The sequence below is a fragment of the Piliocolobus tephrosceles genome, chromosome X (genome assembly GCF_002776525.5).
Source record: "Piliocolobus tephrosceles isolate RC106 chromosome X, ASM277652v3, whole genome shotgun sequence".
NCBI classification, from domain to species: Eukaryota; Metazoa; Chordata; class Mammalia; order Primates; family Cercopithecidae; genus Piliocolobus; species Piliocolobus tephrosceles.
In genome coordinates, this window is record NC_045455.1 from 73,950,291 (window position 1) to 73,970,356 (window position 20,066).

General features: G+C 41.1%; 1 long non-coding RNA gene across 1 annotated transcript; it reads left to right on the top strand.

Annotated features, from left to right (window-relative positions):
- Window positions 1-1,632: 1,632 nt before the first annotated feature.
- Window positions 1,633-19,353, top strand: LOC111540415. The gene is made up of 5 exons (XR_002730977.1): window positions 1,633-1,716; window positions 4,278-4,354; window positions 13,915-13,982; window positions 17,208-17,258; window positions 19,109-19,353. It is a non-coding gene; the product is annotated as an uncharacterized LOC111540415 (long non-coding RNA).
- Window positions 19,354-20,066: the final 713 nt, after the last annotated feature.

Consider the following 20,066-nt stretch of genomic DNA (forward strand, 5'->3'; position numbering starts at 1 on the left):
TTAGAAAGTCTCTGTGTAGTCAGATGTAGAAGAAGATTCCTTAACCAAGACAATCAAGACTAGTAGCTGGCTGGGTAATCACTGGAAGGCAACTGAAGCAGGAATTATTTTAAAAATAGTGGCTGGCTATGTTGGTGCAAGCCTGTGATCCCAGCATTTTGGGAGGCCCAGGGAGTATGATTGCTTGAGACCAGGAGTTTGAGAACAGCCCGGACAACAATGTCTCTATAAAAACAGAAATAAAAAATGAGTTGGGTGCAATGCTGTGTGCTTGTAGTCCCAGCTACTAGGGGGGCTGAAGCAGGAGGATCACTTGAGCCTAGAACATCAAGACCAAAGTGAGCTATGATGGCACCACTGCATTCCAGACAGAGGGAGATTCTGTTGTTAAAAACAATAGTAATAACAATAATGTTAATAATGCTTACATGTTTTAAACATATTATTTTAATTTAAAACAGATATTAATACTTTCATTTTGTAATCTTTGAGTTAGGGCCAGGGCCTTTTATTTGAGCACAAGCAGCACTCAGTATTTGGCAGGATGCACTAGAACTACTGTGTTAATTACAAGGAGCATTTGGAACTGTGCCAAGATGGATCTTTGATTGTCCCAATGGCTGGGGGCTACACTACCATAGTGTTTAGTGGGTATAGACCAAAGAGGCTAAATGTCTCAATGTTGAACAGTCCTGCTAAATGAATCAACTTATCCACACTGTCAATAGGGCTCTCACTGAGAAGCCTTGGATTGTTTGGCTAATGGGATTTCACATTAACTAACATAAAACATATTATTGCACACTCTTAATGCACCATCCATGATTTCCAGTTTTGTTTCCTTAAAATGGAAGGAGATATTGTAAGACATTCGTGAAACAAATGGGATACAGGATCTTCCTAGCTTTTAATTACTTTTTCCTTCTTTTGCAAATATCTTATCCACATCTTACTGGGAAGCACTTTTTTCGTGACTGATTTATTAATTCTTCCAAGTCTTTTAACTTAGTTTTTGTAGAAACTACTTTTGTAATCAGTAGTTTTTATAGTATTTAAAGTGTTTATATAGTATTTAATTAAAGCATGTATTTACAATAACAAGTGCAATAACATAAACAGGTTTGGGAGCTCACCCACCTTGGTAAGTACACAAAATAACTGGGACCACGATTAACTAATCAGAAGATTTCACACCAAAAATATTGATTCAGAGAACTTCCACTAAAATATGCTTCCTGGAATTGCCATTAATGATCTAAGGAAAGTCCCTGGCAGCCCAAATTGCAGATGTGGTAGATTGAAATCTTCTGTGGTTGAATTCCCCATCAGGCTTGTTGCTTATTTTCCTCTTTTTTTTTTTCCAGTTTTGCTGCATCTTCTGCTTTTGTATCCTTTGTTTTAGTTTTTAAACCATTTATTGGTTATTCAGTATACAACATGAAACCCAGAGAGCAGTAACCTAAGGAAACACAGCTTTATTTTCCTTGCAGATAATGAGAAATGGCTTTTCATCCTGGCGTATCCTTAGCATTTTACTGCATTTGGTTCTAGTGCTCCAGTTGCAAATAGCTCACCTTGGTGAAGCTGACCTGAAAATATTTTAGAACTCTGCTCCTTAACTTATGGCACAAGTGTCAAAACTCCAGCCTTCTACTCCATCTAATGTTGGAGATTAGCCCTTATGGGCATCATCTTCAGCCCTTCCAAAACCTACAGGTAATTATACTATCTCTAGTTTGGCAGTTTGTCCACAGGTGCAAGCTTGGCTCCCTAGTTATTCTGACATCAAGTTAGAGACAGTAAAGCCCAGAGATTAAGATCTCAGATGTTTGAATTGGAAAAATCCAAGTCCATATTATTTTATCTGAATACTTTTTGGCAGATTTCTTAACCTCTCAAATGGTTTTATCTTCCTCATCTGTAAGAAGATTATTTCAACAATTCCCATATAGATCAGGCTTGTTCTGAGCATTAACTGTGATAATGTAAGCATAGAGCAAGTGCTCAATTCGTGGTAAACTTGCACAGTGCTTATGTGTCAAGCATGAGTCTAATAACTTTACATATATCATGTTTAAGCCTCACATCAACTCCATAAGCTAAGTACTGTTAGTCCTATTTGATCGATTAAAAATCTGCAGCACAATTGGGTTTAATGACATACTCAAAGTCGTAGAGCTAAGTGATAATCCCAGGGTTTAAGCCCAGGCAGGCCGGTTCGAGAGTATGCCCCGCTGACCGCCACACTAGGCTGCCTCTATATTGGTAGTTCTTACCATTGACGTTATTGTCCCTCCCTACATGATCTCGGTAAAGGGAAAAATGAAAAAAGATTGAAGCTTCCTTTTCTGCATGAGGTCATTCTTCCTCCTTTCTTTTACCACTGACTTATGCTCCCCTTTCACCTTTCCTGTGCAGGAGGTAAATTTACAGCCTCTTCTCTCTGTCTTGTCACTCAAGCCCAGCTCTCCTTATTCCCACCTCACTAGAAACTTCCTATGCCACTCCATGCCTCTAATCTAGCTTTAGCACCCGACAAGGCATAAACTGACAACAAGTTTCTTGTTTGAGGCAATTAGAGCCAGTCTCCATGTGGTTTCTAAACTCCTAAATCTCACTGTGCTCTTAGAGACTGCCTTAGATTGTCAGCAGCCTTTCAAAACATGTCTCCCATACCTACACACCACGTGAGTGACCAAATTAGATGCTTATGAACCCAGTCACTTCCTATGACTTGGATATTGTACTTTTTTTTCTTTCTTTCTTTTTTTTTTTTTTTGAGACAGAGTCTTGCTCTGTCAACCAGGCTGGAGTACAGTGGTGGGATCTCAGTTCACTGCAAGCTCCGCCTCCCATGTTCAAGCGATTCTCCTGCCACAGCCTCCTGCGTAGCTAGAATTACAGGCACACACCACCACGTCTGGCTAATTTTTGTATTTTCAGTAGAGATGGGATTTTGCCATGTTGGCCAGTCTGGTCTCGAACTCCTGACCTCAAGTGATCCACCCACCTTGGCCTCCCAAAGTGTTGGGATTACAGGCGTGAGCCACTGTGCCCAGCCTGTTGTACTCCTTTTTATACTGTCTTTGACCATGTTGGCTGTCTTAGAAGCCATATCTGGATAAGCCAAGTTAAATTATATTAAATTTATGATCAACTAAAGCATCACAAGGAAATCTTCCAGGGATGATCATCTCATCCTGTAATAGTAAAATAGATATTTTGTTACTTTTAGCCTTACTAAATTTTATCTTATTGATTTTACACTTGCATCCAACACTGTCAAAGTATTTGGTTGGTTCAAAAGTAATTGCAGTTTTCGCCACTTGCGGGTTTTGCCATTATTTTTAATGGCAAAAATCGCAATTATTTTTGCACCAACTCTAATAATTTTGATTGTGGATTATGTTATCTTTTATATTAGCTACTTCCAAATGGTCTGCATGATCTGAAAATCTTACATGTGCTATGTTGATTTTTAGAAAAAATCCACTTTCATGGCAAACAGATATCTCTTGAAAAACAGTCATCACTTAGAGTCAGCATGAGCTCACCAAGACCAAGTTATGTCATGCTTCCCTCATTTCCTTTTCAGTAGGGTCATTATTCGGTTATAGGAACGCTATGCATAAATTGTACTTAACAAAATCTCTGATTATGTTGTTGGGAATAAGAATGTGAACTATAATCTTGAAGATGGTGTGTGCTAAGAGGAATCTTATTCAACATCTCTACTAAAAAAATACTGATCAATGACTTCAGATCAAACTAGATGATGTCTGTATAGGAGCATACAGCAGTTCAGCACTGGACCTTGTCTTGTTCAACTTTTGCATCAAAAAATTGCAGTGTACTGTGTGCATGAATAATATGTAATAGTATAATCTTACTCCCGCTAGAAAATTGGGATACTTTAAAAATCCCTCGCACCCTTGCTTTTGTTCAAGAGTGCCTACAGTGGTTTGATGTTGATCAAAAGCACCCTTACTACCTGAGATGCCATTCAGCTGGTCTGGAGATGTATTATTTACTCTGCCTGGTGCTTTCAAGTTCCCATTTTGTTTTTCTTCTTGGAGAAGACAGAAGCAAAATAAGAGTTGAGTGATTCTGCTCTCTGTCATTTGTTAAAGTGTATTCAACATTCCTCAATCCTCTGTGTGTTTATCTGTTTCTTCTTACTTTTCACAGTTTAAAAAAAAATCCTTTTCTGTTGTTCTGATATTGTGTTCAAGTTTCAGCTCATTCTGGAATTTTGCATGTCTGACATCATTTTACAGGTCTGAGCCACTTACTCAACCAGTTTATGGAGCACACATTCTAATGGAGGGAGGTAGACAATAAACACCATAAAAAGGTGAGTTATATTGTATATTATAAGGCAAGCATAGTGGAAAAAATACAGGAGCACAGAGATTTGGAGTTTCGAGTTGGGGGTAAGTTGCAGGTTTAAACAGGTGTTCAAGGTCTCCTGGGTGGCCCAGCATTCTCAGTGAATGAGGAGACTTGAAGGAGGTGAGCAGTGGGCGATTCCTTTGTGACCGATATTAATTACATGTCTCTTTCTCCCTTTTATGCATAGGCACTTATGTTCTGAATCAATTGTAGAAAACAAGAGGCTGTCACATTTATTACCCCTTCAATTTTCCACTAACAACCCTCTCTCTCTCCCATCTTCTTTCGGTTGGGGACTAAGATCCACAGACTAAACCTGTGTCCAGTTCTTAATTTCAGCTGTCAAATAATCTTCTCTTAGCACACTGTATGCACTTAGCAAATAGTTATTAAATGAACAGAAAAATGAACAGAGGCCACTAGCTATTATTGACTCTCACTAGTTAATAATAAAATATAAATAATAATTGATATTAAAGCTTCTGGGAATCTAATCCCTTGATTGGGATTCTTTGAAGAAATACAATGCAAGACAGAAAGCAGACAAAGACACTGGGTGAGGGGTTTATGGTGTGGGGCTGAACCCCACCCTCCATGCAGTGCTTTGAGGAACACCTTGAGAGAGGTGGGCATTGAAGTTCACTCCCTGAAGCTGCCCCTGAACTTGGGAACCGTACACTCAGACAAGGATTCTGTGAGAATAGGGAATGGGAAAATCACCCATGAAGTATTTTCCGTGTAGCTTTTAATTTTTCAAGCGAGCTTTGCTGTCAGTCACCACAAAACAAACAGCAAGCAGTTTTTCCCAGGGTCCCACATCTTGGGCGGGCTGAACGCAAAAGGCCCTTGCCAAAAATTCCTGAACTGACTATGCTGTTAGTAGGGAAACAAAACAGCAATTCACAAATCATGGGGTTCTAACATACTACGTAAAAAAACTCTGGAACACACTTTTTTCCTTGGCTTGAAATAGGCAAATGGTAGAAATCTAATGCATTCTGTATTCTGTGGACACAGATAAGGAGAAAAAATAACTTAGAAGATAAGTGACCATATCATTTTTTGATGTGAAAGGGTCTCTGATTAATCAGAATGGGAAACAGGCATAAGCCAAAACTTTCTTAGGCAAATTAGAATATGTGGTGATCCTATGTAGAGGAAAATACTACAGGCAAAAGTGTACAGAGAAGTATAAGTAAAATTTAGTATGTTTTCCTACAGCCCATTTTATACGCCTTTGACACTGCCATCTCCAATCATAGAATCACCACATCACAGAGTCATAAAGCTCGAAGTGGGCTTAGACATTATCTATGCCCATCTACTCAAAAGAAAATCCAGGCACTCAGTAGCGTAGGCAAGCAACTGGAAGCTGGTTAGAAATACAGAACCTCAACTGGGTGCGGTGGCTCACGCCTGTAATCCCAGCACTTTGGGAGGCCGAGGCAGGCAGATCATCTAAGGTCAGGAGTTCAAGACCAGCCTGACCAACATGGAGAAACCCCGTCTCTACTAATAATACAAAAATTAGCCAGATGTGGTGGCGCATGCCTGTAATCCCAGCTACTCAGGAGGCTGAGGCATGATAATTGCTTAAATCTAGGAGCAGAGGCTGTGGTGAGCCAAGATTGCACCATTAGACTCCAGCCTGGGCAGCAAGAGTGAAACTCCATCTTGGAAAAAAAATAAAAATAAAAAAAGGGAAATGCAGAACCTGAGGCCCCAACCCATACCTGTTGAAATAGAGTCTGTTTTGACAAGATTCCAGGCGATCCACATGCCTATCAATGTTTGAGAAGCACTGATTTAAGCCTTTTAACAAATTAAGAAACTGACATTCCAGGAGATTAAAAATCTTGGTCAAGGTCTACTAGTTATATCCAGGGCAGAATCTCATCTATTCCATCAGGCTAGTTTTATTTCCAGTAGGCAGTGGTTCTCTCCTGCCTACCCCATCTATAAAAACCTGAGGCTAGCAGACAATAGACCTGAATTCTAGGCCTGCTTTCACCTCAAATTCAGGAGAGCCATTGCATCCAGTTTCCTTAGAGGTAAAAAGAGGAAATTTGACTATATTGGCTACTAAGTATCCTCCCTTCACGTTCTAAAGTTCTATAGCTCTATGAGTTGTGGAGCATCTAGGAAGCCTGTGGCTAGATGAGAGGCATCAATGGAAAATGTCATGGAGGACAAGTGTCTTGATTAATGCCTTTCATGAGGAAGAGGAGGGGCATTCCAGAAGGTGAAATGGCAGATGCAATCATTTGTTCAGAGAAGTATTTGGGCACAATGGAGGGAGGTGGTATGAGTTATTTGCAAATTAGAAGACAAAATAAAAAAGGCATATTTAAGCACTGTCTGAGTAAATTTAGACAGTGCATACAAAATAGCCTCAAGTTAACATTTTTCCTCAGTTGGAGATAACATTTTTATTCACAGCTTCTGAAATTTTTCCTCCCCAACTTTGTGCACCTGTGCCTTCTGGGCAGTATGATGGTTGATTTCGTGTATCAACTTAGCTAGACTAGGATACCCAGTTGTTTGGTCAAACACTAGTCCAGATGTTGTTATAAAGGTAGTTTTTAGCCATGTGGAACTGTGAGTCAATTAAACCTCTTTTTTCATAAATTACCCAGTCTCAGGTAGTTCTTCATAGTAGTGTGAAAATGGACTAATACAGAGAGCATTTCAAGAATGAAGAAATGCGAATGCACTTTGTGTCTCTATGGATTTGCATTTCATATAAATGGATCATAAAATACGTGACCTTTTGTGTCTGGCTTCTTTTGCTTAGCATAGGTTCATCCATGTTGTGGTCTGTATCAGTGCAGATAATCCTTGATTTATGACAGGGTTATGTCCCAAGGAAACCATCATAAATGGAAAATATTGAGTCAAAAATGCTTTAAAACACCTAGCCTACTGAACATCATAGCTTAGCCCAGCCTGCCTTCAGTGTGCTCAGAACACTTACATTGGTCTACAGTTGGGCAAAACCATCTAACGCAAAGCCTGTTTTATAATAAAGTGTGGAATAGCTCATGTAAGTCAAGCCATTGAGCACTGTACTGAGAGTGAAAAGCAAAGTGGTTGTATGGGTGCTTGAAGTATGGTTCCCATTGAATGCATATCATTTTTGCACCTCCGTAGAGTCAAAAAGTCTTATCATCGTGAGTCAGGGACTGTTTGTACTTTTCTTTTCTTTTCATTGGCAAACAATACTGCATCATATAGACATACCACATTGTATCTATCCATTCATCAGTTGATGGTTATGAGTGTTGTTTCTGCTGTTCGGCTGTTATGAATAAAGCTGTCATGAATATTCATATATGAGTTTTTGTGTGAACATATGTTTTTAATTCTCTTACAATTAGAGATTAGCTAAACAATGTAATAAAACACTATGGAACCATCAAAAAGAATAATATAGAGTTGTATATGCTCATATGGTCAGAGTGTTAAATGAAAATGTGAGGTACATTAAAATGTGTATTGAACAAACTCCGTGTATAATTGAAAACAAACAAATAAGTGGATAAATATGGAAAAAAGAATGAAGGAACTGGACTCAGGAGGAAACTGGTTGTTTCATTTGTTCTCCCCAAATGCAAGCTCTAATATGCAGATACCTGTAGAACATTCAAAAGGGGACCCACCAGTGTGCTTGTGTTAAAAGAAAAAGAAAACAACAGCAAAAAAACGTGCAAAACCCACCAATTACATCCCTTAAATGTAATCTTATTTCACCTCTGGTGAGTTTTTCATGAATGTACAATTAAGGTAATTGCCAGTAACTAGGTGAGTTTGGTCAAATTAGGAAGTATTTGCTATTCTAGAATTTGTGTAGGCACAATTAAAAAATAAAGGAAAAATCATGAATGTTCTTGAAAAGCTTCCAGTGTTTTCAGTCCTACAGTGCCACTCAAAAATTACCATTAATCTTAGTTTTGTCCCTGTGAAGCCATCTATTTATTCTCTGGGGGAGCGCTCTTCTTTCTATGTCTTCCTTTTGTTTTCTGGAAATCCTTCCCAGACAAACCCCTCTCTAGTCTGTTACACTGGGGTCTTGCCTCTCAGTGTTTATACCTGTGTGGTTGTGTCCCCTGGAATCTAGATTGGCCAACCACTTTAAGCCCCAAAAGTGTTACTGTGCCAGTTCTGTCCCTAAACCTTAAAAAGGCCTGTCAGCTTCTGCTTTTGTGCATCTGGGAGCCCTAAACCATTATGTAAAAAGTCTGGCTGTCCTGTTGGAAAGACACGTGGAGAGGCCCCATAACAAGGGGGAGGCCCTGAGATCCCGGATATGCCAGCGTCCCTCCTAACCCAGTGGCTAAATGTAGTGGCCTCTGACAAGACCAGCAGGGCTGCTACCAAGGTGAACCCATCCAGCTACAGAATCCTGAACAACAGCAACAACAACAACAAAAAACAGTTATTGTGTCTTAAGTCACAAAGTTTGGAATGGTTTGCTATGTAGCAACAGATAAACCAAACAAATAACTGACTCCTTTGCCTAAAGGGAGAGAAGTAATAAAGTTTGAATTAAAACACCTTTACCCCAAAGGGTTAAGAACTAACTTCTTCATTTTCAACCTAGTACTTTGATAAGCTACTCTTTCAAGTCCCACTTAGAGGGAGTGAGATAGTTAAAAGCCAAGTGACATTGAGTAGTGAACTTAAATGGAATTTTTTTTTTTTTCAGCCCACATGTTTTAATCAAAGAAGTGTCTCCTTCCCATTAAAGCTCCAAATCTTTCATTTTCCTCTCTGTCTGCTGTTTCCATGTGCATGTTTGCTGAGTACACTCAAACACATGTTTATTCCCTTGAGCATTTCTTTACCTACCTTTCCATATTTACTATTCCTCAGAAATCCCTTCCCCTCAGCGTCTCCTCCCATTTTCCTTTTGCTCTCCTTATCCAGTGAGTCATCCCAGTTCCTGGTTCTCTTGAACACTGGTTCTCAAAGTGTGGCCACTGTCCCAGCAGCATCCACATCACCTGGGAATTTATTAGTAATGCAAATTTCGGACTCTACTTCAGACCTACTGAAGCAGAAACTCAGAATGGGGCTTACAATCTGGTTTAACAAGCCCTGCAGGGGATTGCAGATGCACACTGAAGTTTGAACACCAGTGCCCTAGAACAGGGGTCAGCAAACCCTTCCTTTAGAGGGTCACATTGTAACTATTTTAGGTTGTGTGAGCCACGTGGCCTCTGTTGCAACTCTTCAACTCTGTTGTATGAGGAACAGCCACAGACAGCTGTGTTCTAACAAAAACGTTACTTACGAGCATTAATATTTGAATTTCATATAATTTTCATGTGTTACAAAATATTGTTATTCTTTTGCTTTTTTTTCCCCCAACCATTAAAAAATGTGAAAACTAATCTTAGCTCACCAGCTGCATAAAAGCAGGCAGTGGGTTGGGTGTGAACCACAGGCCTCAGTTTGCAGACCCCTGCCCTAGAACATCTCTGGTTTGCTCTTACTGAGGACACATTTTGCTGAAGAATTCATCTTTAATTCAACAGCCTTTTCTTTCTGAGGCCCCCACGTGATCTATACTCTCCAGGCCATTGGTTTTCCTTAAAGCTTTATCTTGAGGAAATGGCTCAGCTGGGATATTGGATCTGACCTAGGGAGGCCTGTATGTGTCCCTTCAGCCAGGGTCTACCTTCCCCAGCAGGAGAACTATGGCTCAGATCAACCTTGATGGGAGGAGATTCCAGCTATTCTACTCCCAAGACCAGTAGTGTAGTCCATGCTGAGCCAGACTTCTGGTGCTGACCCCAAATAAACCAAAAGTGTGGAGTTGAGGTGGCCCCTCCAGAGTCATCCCAGGGAGGGATGATATTGGACTAGATTAGATCCCCACAGCCACTGCCATCTGGAGTCATTCTCCCAGGATGGGTGCTCCCTGGAGTATGGATGAGGTGTCATTTGTTTAGTGCCATTCCAAATCAGACCTTGTGGGTGGTCCAAGGGAACAAGGATTATGGGTCTTGGCATAGTTGGGAGAGATTGCACAGGGAGTGGTGGGCGGGAACGCAGCAAGCATTAGTCTTATAATTTTAAAAGAAGAAAACAACATGAATCCTGCCACTCTCTGAGATGCTGACATCATTTCTCCCTCTTCCCTTCTCTTCCCAGGGGAACATGCAGACACCTTAATGGTGGCTGGTGTTTATTTTCCCATGCTGTATACAGTCAAAAAACCCTTAAAGCCATTAAACTGCTATCTCTGCCACTGCTCTGAGAATTGCTATGCTTCCAGGCTCTGGAGGTAAATGGCAGGCAGATGGATTTTTGCGTGTGTGTGTGCTATTAAAAGAAGCAAAACATTTTGGAGCTTCTTGTTTCTGGCAGAGCTGAAGATTTTGTTATTGTTGTCGTCAAATAAGTAAAGGAGAAAGGTGTTAAATTGGCAAACTTCTTTTCCTGCCTCAGAATCAGAGCATTTCCCTCTCCTGAAAAAGCTCAACAGCACAGTACATCTATCATTGTACTTAAGCTTCCCCATATGGATCTCAGCAATAGCTCTTCAGTGTGGTCCAGGGGTAGAGCTCAGCCTGAGCAAAAAGGGGTGGCTGCCTAACCTGCAACTGCATCACACTGTGCAGGAAAAAAAAAAAAAAAAAAAAGATAGGTAGAATGATTAGGACAATAGTCATCATCAGCAATCACCAGGAACCAGGCATTGGACACAAAAGATAATGAAATAGAGGCACAGAGAAATCAGGTAACTTGCTCAAGGTCACCCAGTTAAGTGGCCAACACTGACTGCAGTTCTAGATGTACTTGACTCCGTGTTCCCTCAGCCACTTTATGCTGCCTCCCAGCATCAACTAGTAGGGCCCTTTTACTGATAATAGCCCTTCAGGTACTACATACCATGTGCTGTTCTAGGCACCTTACATAATTAACTAATTTAATTCTCATCATTACATTAGAAATACCATTATTTTCCAAATTTACATAAGAGGCAATTGAAGTACCAAGAGGAAAGAACTCCTCATAGCTAGCAAGTGACTCAGTCAGAATCTGAGCCCACGCCCGCTTGCTCCAGGGCCCTTTCTCTCAACCACTGCTCTATAGGCTCTGGAATCAGATGGCAGGGCTGGAGTCCCAGCTCTGCCACTTACGAACTGTGTCACCTTTGACAAGTTGTATAATGTCATGGAGCCCTCAGCTTTCTTATTTGTGACATGGGCCTAAAATGGTTGATAGTGAGAAGTACACAAATTGTCTCCTAAAAGCTTACTGGCCAGGCAGGTAGTAGATGTGTAGTAAATGGAGGCTACTATTATGGGTCTGGAGTCCGACCAGGCTAAAGGGTGGGTGGGAATGTGGGTGGAGGAGTAGACATGGATTTTCAAGACTTTTAAATCTTTTTTAAAATTTTTATATTTTAGAGACAGGGTTTCATCCTGTCACCCAGGCTGGAGTGCAGTGGTGCAATCATAGCTCACAGCAGCCTTGAACTTCTGGGCTAATGTGATCCTCCAACCTTGGCCTCCTAAAGTTCTGGGATTATAGGCATGAGCCACTGGGTCTGGCCCTAAATCATGTTTAGTAATTTACTTTCCTTACAAAAAAATGCATACATTATATAAAATGCAGAAAATACAGATAAGGATGAAGACAATAGAGGGTCTCATAACTCCAGGAGTAGGAGATTAACACTATTAACATTTTGATGCCTATTCTTTTGGTCTTTTTCATGTGCATATGTACACCAATATTTTTATAAAGTTCAGATTATATTGTACATTCTGTTGTATGACCTTGTCTTTTTACTTATCTATTATGAACATATATCTACATCGTTAAATATTCTTCTACAATATCATTTAAAAATAAATATATGGTCTTTTTTGTACATACATATCTGTATAGTTGCACTGTAATTTAAAAAATCAACTCACTATTATTGGATATTCAGGTTGTTTTCAATTATTCCCTATTAGATAAGTAAATCCTTGATAATTCTTACAGTAAGTAAGAATTACCTTCCTCTGCCTTGTGCTGTCTTCACTGAGTGTTTCCAGTGGACAGAGGCATTGGCATTATTTGAGATTTTAGTATCACATTTGAAATCTGTATTTGGGTCCCGTTCTGGCCATATATTTACTGTGTAACCTGGAATAAATTACCCTTTCTGAATTTTGGTGTTTTCACTAGTAAGTGAGTACCAATAATAATAGTAACTACCTCATGAAATTATTCCGAGAGTTAAATTGAGAGACTTAGTGTAGACCCTCAATGTGTGTAAATGCTGGGTCAAAGGATATGTACTATTTTCGAGACAGGATAAAATTGCTCTATTACCTTCCAGAAGGGTTGAGCTATTTATATCCTTGACAGCAGTGTAAGACAGTACCCATTTTCTCAGCAACTTGACAACATTAAGTATTATCATTTTTAAAAATTTGCCAACTTAATGGGCAAAAAAATTACAGCATCATTTTAATTTGCATTTCTGATCATGCGGATTTTTAATAAATGTTTACTTATGTGAGTCACATGGTCCTGCTGACCGTGGAAAGAGAAGACTGATAAGTGAACAAAAGTACCCAGAATGAAGGATGGCAGAGTTATAAAATACGCAGCTGATGGGGGAGACAGGGCTTGGAAGAATGACACTTTATAAGGATATAAACTGTCCCTCTAGAGATCTGAACTCAAAATTATAGGCAGCATTGTATATTGGGTTGTCTGGGAATTTGAGGCAGCCAAGATTCAAAGCTTGGAAAGGAAGTTTAAGTTGGAGGACAGACAAGGGAAATGAGCCTCTTTTTCACAGGATGGTTGGCCACACGCCTCTGAACACTTTCAAGCCTGGCCCCGCTCCCTATGTGGTGGGGGATCAGTTCCAACAGCCCCTGTGTCTGAGGTGCTCTGCCCCCCACTCTCACGGTCATGGAAGGAATAGAGCAGCAGGGCACGACTGCCGTCAGCTTGATGATGCAATTCCTCTGGCAGCTGACAACAACGAAGGGCAAAACAACCTCTGCCAATGAAGGAGCATAAAAACCCTGAGTGTTAGTCCTTGGCACTTCTTCACAGCTTTATTCCACATCAGAGGAAAATAAGGAAGCAAGATGTGGAAACAGGGCTAAAATTAGCCTTCCAGATTCTATTTTATAAGACTTCTAGAGTGTCGCCCCCACACACCCACACACAAACAGTAATGAAAGATATTTTCACTTTTGCCAAGCTCATCTATTGACTGATCCCTTGCCTGAGGTCTTCTGAAATGCACTTGTTACTCTAACCTGGAACCAGGACTTCATTTATTCATTCTGTCATGCTCAACACTCTGAATGCAATGGTATAGAAAATACGCTCTTGTTCTGAAGATGCTGTTAGTGATCTGGGGAAACCCTCAGCCACTTGCGAGTTTTTCCAACTCAGTGCTTTAGAAAACTTGCAAATACAACTATGTATTAAGTATGTGTGTATATATATGTATATATAGACACACACACACATATATATTTAAATTATCATTGTTAGCAGGTATCAAGGAGCATTCAGTGACTCCTCTCCTCTTGAAGAACCAAAGCTGATGAAAAGAAGGCCAGGTAAGGTACAGACCCTGGGTAGAAAAGGAACTTTTCTGTTCTGAGAGCCACATATCATCCTGGGACCTTCCTCTGCCTTGTGCTGTCTTCACTGAGTGTTTCCAGTGGACAACTCTCTGATGCCCAGGAGCTGCTCTGCTGGGTGCCACACCACTCCTCAGAACTTCCAAACAGCTCTCGTTGCTCCTACTGGGGAACATGCCCAGATATTCTCACCGCTAGGCTCTTTTTTGGACTCCCAGGTAGCACTTCCTCAGCATCCACCTCTTGGCAGAAGAAGCCAATACATTCCCTTTAGATCTGGAGCCCATGAGAAAGAGATATTCACACTACAAAAGGAGAATCTTTAGAGGGTAACCCCAGACATGTAATTATTATCACAAGATGTTTGAAAGCTCTGGCAGAGATTTTGACTTGTAATCATCTGGAATCATTGCTTGGTAGACTGGGCAATTGTCCTGCATCTTTTGGGACTAATGATATTGGAAACAAGAGGGACACTGCCCTTGCTTTGGCATATGGGATTGTAAATAGCAGCAGGATGGGACATGCTGATGGTCCAGCTTCTACAGGGCACGTAGCTGTTAACTGATGGAATCAACAGCCTAACCTTGCAAGGGAGAGCCCCCCACCCCTTACTTATCTCTGCTGACCCAAGGAAACATCTTGGGCCCCCTGTTTCCTCAAGATTTCCCCTGACTGTCCAGCCTCTCAGGTCACTGATCTTGCCTGTCCTGTTTTTCTATCTTGATACCTTCTTGTGCACCTCCAATAACCAATCTGTCCCCATGTCTCTCTGATTTCAAATCCTAACTATCTCTCAAGTCTATTCACTTCTGATTATGTTCAGCACCATCACCCTCTTTGTAGCCACCATCATCACTCCCCACGACTCTTGACATTTTGGTCTCCATATTTTCAGTCTTGTTCCTCTTCCATTTATTCTCCCCAGCAAGTCTGGGAGACCTTAAAATACTTCAATGGCTTCCTATTGCTCCTTAAAAAGTCCCAAATTTCTAACATAGCCTTATGGCCCAGGTCCTTGCACATATGTTCAGCTTTTTTCTGCCCCTGTTCACTGGGCTTCCATTAAGTTGGTGCAAAAGCAATTGCAGTTTTTGCCTTGAAAGTAATGACAAAAACCACAATTGCTTTTGCGTCAACCTAATAACACCTTAGCCATAGCCATCTTTTAGTTTCTCAGACCACACTTGCTCCCTTCTGTCTCAGGTCACTCATGTTTCCCTCAGTCTAAACCACTTATTCCCCATCCCCCATTTAATTCCCTGAATTGTTCAGATCTCTGCCTGCAACTCTCTTCCTTATAGATGTCCATCCTCACTTCCTTGACCAGATCAGATCCCATGCATATTCTTAGCTCTCTATGTAATGTATCCATCATGGCCCTTTTCACAATTCATAAATTTATATTTACATTATCATTTAATTGACATCTGCAGCCAATTAGACTCTAAAATACGCAAGGGAAGAGACCAGAGTTTTCTTCTCACTATTCAATTTCTGCCACATGTTTGTTATATAGCAGATAATCAATAAAGTACTTATTAAAAGAATGAATAAAGAAATGATTTAACAAGACCAGTTAGCTTTCTCAAGAAACCTTAAGATTTTTTTTTCCCCCCAGAAATAAATGTATGTATGATTTTTCCTGATTTTATCACATTGGATACTTCAGGTAATAAAATCAAAGAGGCCAATTATCTCTGGGGTTCCACGGATTGGGAAAACAACCTGAGTTTTCACCCTTTAATGTCAATTTCATAGGTTACTCTGGTGATTTAAGGTGTGCATAGAGTAAGGTAACATAGTGAATGGGTTTTATTATTAACTTTCTTTTCCCCAGCACCTCCTACTCTTGACCTTACTCATGAGTCCTTGTCAAAAGTTTACTCAAGGATCCCTTCAGCATCACAGGCTCATGGTCTTCTTGTTGCTGCCTCCAATCATTGGTCATTAGAAAGGTGTTTCTTGAGTGTACACATGTGTAAGAATGAACACATGTATGTGCAAAAACTGTGTACTATACTTTCATTTCCAGCTTGGAATATGATCCTCTTCACCATCCATCTATCCTAATCTTAGATTTCTAGGTCCAGCCAAAACTCTGTCAGAGTAATCGTTCCATTTGTTGAGTAATTACAATGTGCTAAACACTGCTGAGTGCATTACGTATTTCCTTTCATACTTAGGAGTGGTGAGGTGGGTATTATATTTTCTATTTGAAAAAAAAAATGAGTAAGAGCATCAAAGCTCAGAGACACTGATTAACTCATTGAGTGTCATCTGGCTGACTCTGAAAGCCACACACGTACTCGCTATGCCATGCTGCCTGCATTTATTCCACAAAGCATTTCTTGGTCATTTTCATTCTTACTGACTTCCTCTTCCTCTGAATTGTTACAGCTCCTTCTGGCTGTGACACTTGGGATTTCATTATGCTCTGTGCAAATTTAGGAGGTCCAATGTAGATTCCCTCTGTCTCCGCAGCTGTCGTTGTGCTGCAGGAGGGTAAGGGCTACCATATCTGCCCTTCCTCACATGGAGCCCAAGTTGGACTAAAGAACATGGGGTCTGCATAGGCATATTTTGTAGTTAATTATGCCCACACCATGGCATGAAGTGGTGGGAAGGAGGGGGCAGGAGTTCATCAGGGGAGCCATCCACAAGGGAAAGGTGGTGCAGGGAATGTCTTGCAACAAGTAGGCTGCCCAGTGAGTCAGCCACGACTTTGGAAGTGTTGTGGTAGTTTTGTTTACATTTGCACATATCCCAAGCGGCTAAGTAATCATAGAAGAAGTATTGCTTCCATGGAAAGGGCAAGCACAGACCTCTTTGAAAACAAACTATATACATCTTGTCAATGGAATGGCATTCTGCAAAATAGAAAAGCATATGCTATGTGGTGGTGAGTGTTAGAACAACAAACCATAGCTTAGTGATGCCTTCTGAGCAGCTTGTTTTTGCTTAATTACAAGTTGCTATAGCTCTTTCCCTTACTCAATTGTGAACCTCTCTCCTAATTGTGTCTCACAGATGCCTTGTGAGGAGGTTATTCCGCTTGTATTGACATCATTACCAATCCACCATCAGAGTGTATTGCTAACTGGTTCTCCTTACAAATGCTTGTTGGGTTTGTTTTGTGTTTTTAATTTTATGTTCCACTGCTTGACTACTTTTTGTTTTTAATCCAAACTTCTACTTCAGCCTCTGCCGTGAAGTCTCCCTCTCCCGAGTCCTTTGGGTTGCAATAATCAGGTAGGTTACTTTCTCTTCCAGGCATTTAAATGAGACTCACTCCTTTGAGTCCATTTTTAGAAAAGTAGGCCAAAGTCATGAAGAACAGCCTTCCTGAGTGGTGACTTTCTGGCTCATCATTAATCACCTCCTTGTGAACAACTGGGAAAGTGAATCCCATGTGACTCCAGGCAGGTATCAGGCAAAATCCTCTGCTGAGTCCTGTGAGAATATAAGTAATTTTATGGAATGTGAGCAAAATAAGTTTTCCATTTTTCTAACCTGAGGTTTCTTTTTTCCTTTTAAAGTCTCAATAACTTCTGATTTTATCTTCTCGATCAGTCATAGGAAATGATTCTGAGGAGTTTATATACTCAGTAGAGTAAGAGTGCTCCAGTGAGTAGGGGGCATAAAGAGGTGCCCTAGTCCAGTGGGAGGTGGTCTCAGTCTTTTCTCAGAAATAAGTCCTACTTGATGAGTTGGATTTATTAAACCAGCAGTCAATGGCACAGAGGAAGGCAATGAGCCGAGTGGACTCTTCAGTTGTAAATTGCTCTTACTTGTGACCTAGATCCATATGATGAATTTATTATGGGTTCCAGACCATAATAAAGAGATATTCACACTACAAAAGGAGAATCTTTAGAGAGTAACCCCAGAGTTGACATGTAATTATTATTGCAGGATGTTTGAAGGTTCTGGCAGAGATTTTGACTGCAATCGTCTGAAATCATTGCTTGGTAGACTGGGCAATTATCCTGCATCTTTCAGGAATAATGATCTTGGAAACAAGGTGGACACTGCCCTTGCTTTGGCATATTGGATTTCAAACAGCAGCAGGATGGACATGCTGAGGGTGCAGCTTCCACAGGGCACACAGTTATTAACTGATGGACTCAACAGCCTAACCTTGCACATTGCCATCAGAACCAGGCCTCTCATACTGAGCCACCAACAGAAGCAGCCTCCAAAGCCGTCAGCACAGTTACTGAGCACAGGAGCCTGCAGGAGTTCTCACTGTGGAGAGACCTCCATTCATAACCTGGCCTTTCCCATCCCCATCTTTTAGGTAGAAAATAGCATCTCCCAGTCCTGTAAGAACACGCATGGAGCTGCTGAATGCAAGGATGGGACACTGTAGACAAAGTCTGCCTATTTTATTGTACTTGAGAAGTCACCCCAGGAAGAAATCTTGAACTTAGTTATAACCTAGGCCAAAACCTAAAACTATGTGGAAGAAAAGGAGCTATGCCAATTATTTTTTCAGCATCTAATTTGGAAATACTGCCTTACTTTCCAGCTCTGTACAGCTTACAGCATTCATTCATTCATTCATTTGCCACGAATCAGAGCCTGTGCTAGGCTTCGGAGATAGAGATACTCACAGGCTGAAGAGGTGGGTGGGTGGGAGTCGGCTCATGATTGATTCTGCTTCCTCTTTAGGATTTTCTTTTCTTTTTTCTTTTCTTTTTTTTTTTTTTAAGATGGAGTCTTGCTCTCTTGCCTAGGCTGGAGTGCAGTGGCACTATCTTGGCTCACTGCAACCTCTGACTCCCAGGTTCAAGTGATTCCCCTGTCTCAGCCTCCTGAGTAACGGGACCACAGGAGCACACCACTGCGCCCAGCAAATCTTTTTGTATTTTTAGTAGAGACAAGGTTTCATCCTGTTAGCCAGGATGGTCTCGATCTCCTGACCTTGTTATCCACCCGCCTCGGCCTCCCAAAGTGCTGAGATTACAGGCGTGAACCACCACGCCCGGCCCAGGATTTTCTTTAAAATAACATCACTGTAGTTGCAGTTCCAGTTTCGGTTACTTCCATTTCTGGAGGTAACTGACTAACTGAATGGGGAAATGTTATCATTATCCTAGAGACTCAAGTTGAGTGGAGACACACACTGAACAGACGACATGTCAGCAAAACTTGCCCCAAAAGTTGGGGAGGGGAATGGTGCTCAACTGAAGGCAGCTGCTCTTGGGAGAGTCTTGACGGAGACCTTTGCAGTGACGGTGCCTGGCATCAGTGATTGAGGGGGGACGATCTGATCGACTTTTGTCTCTGAAGGAAAACCCTGAGGAAACTGGCTACAGTCCTCAGTGGCTGGTGGATGGATAAAGAGGTGGAAAGTAAATTGATAAGACTGTGGATGGTCTTTCTTTCTCTCACCCTTTCTTTTTCTTTTCTTTTCTTTCTTATTTCTCTTTCTTTTCTTTCTCTTTTTTTCTTTCTTTTATCTTTCTTTCTTTCCTCTCCCTTTCTTTCTTTCTTATTTTTCTTTTTTCTTTTTTCTTTTTTTTTTTTTGATGGAGTCTCCTCACTCTGTTGTCCAGGCTAGAGTACAGTGTCACCATCCCGGCTCACTGCAACCTCCGCCTCCTGGGTTTAAGCGATTCTCCTGCCTCAGCCTTCCGAGTAGCTGGGACTACAGGCGCCCGCCACTATGCCCAACTCACGCTTGTATTTTTAGCAGAAACAAGATTTCACCGTGTTGGCCAGGTTGGTCTCAAACTCCTGACCTCGTGATCCGCCCGCCTCAGCCTCCCAAAGTGCTGGGATTACAAGCGTGAGTCACCGCTCCCAGCCAGACGGTCTTTCTAACCAAACAACAGGGTAGCTGCAGGCTTCAGACCTTCTCTTTCTGCTTAACTGGTTGTAAACACTATATTCATATTGCTGGAACAAGAGGAATAAGAAGGGTGGCTGTTTGCTTTCTGTGCGTGTAACAGAGATGTCGATGGCTGTGCTACATGAGAGAGGCCCAGAGGGCAGGACAGAAGGAAGTGTCCATGCTCACTATTATAAGTTAGTGTCTTAAGATTCATATTGTGT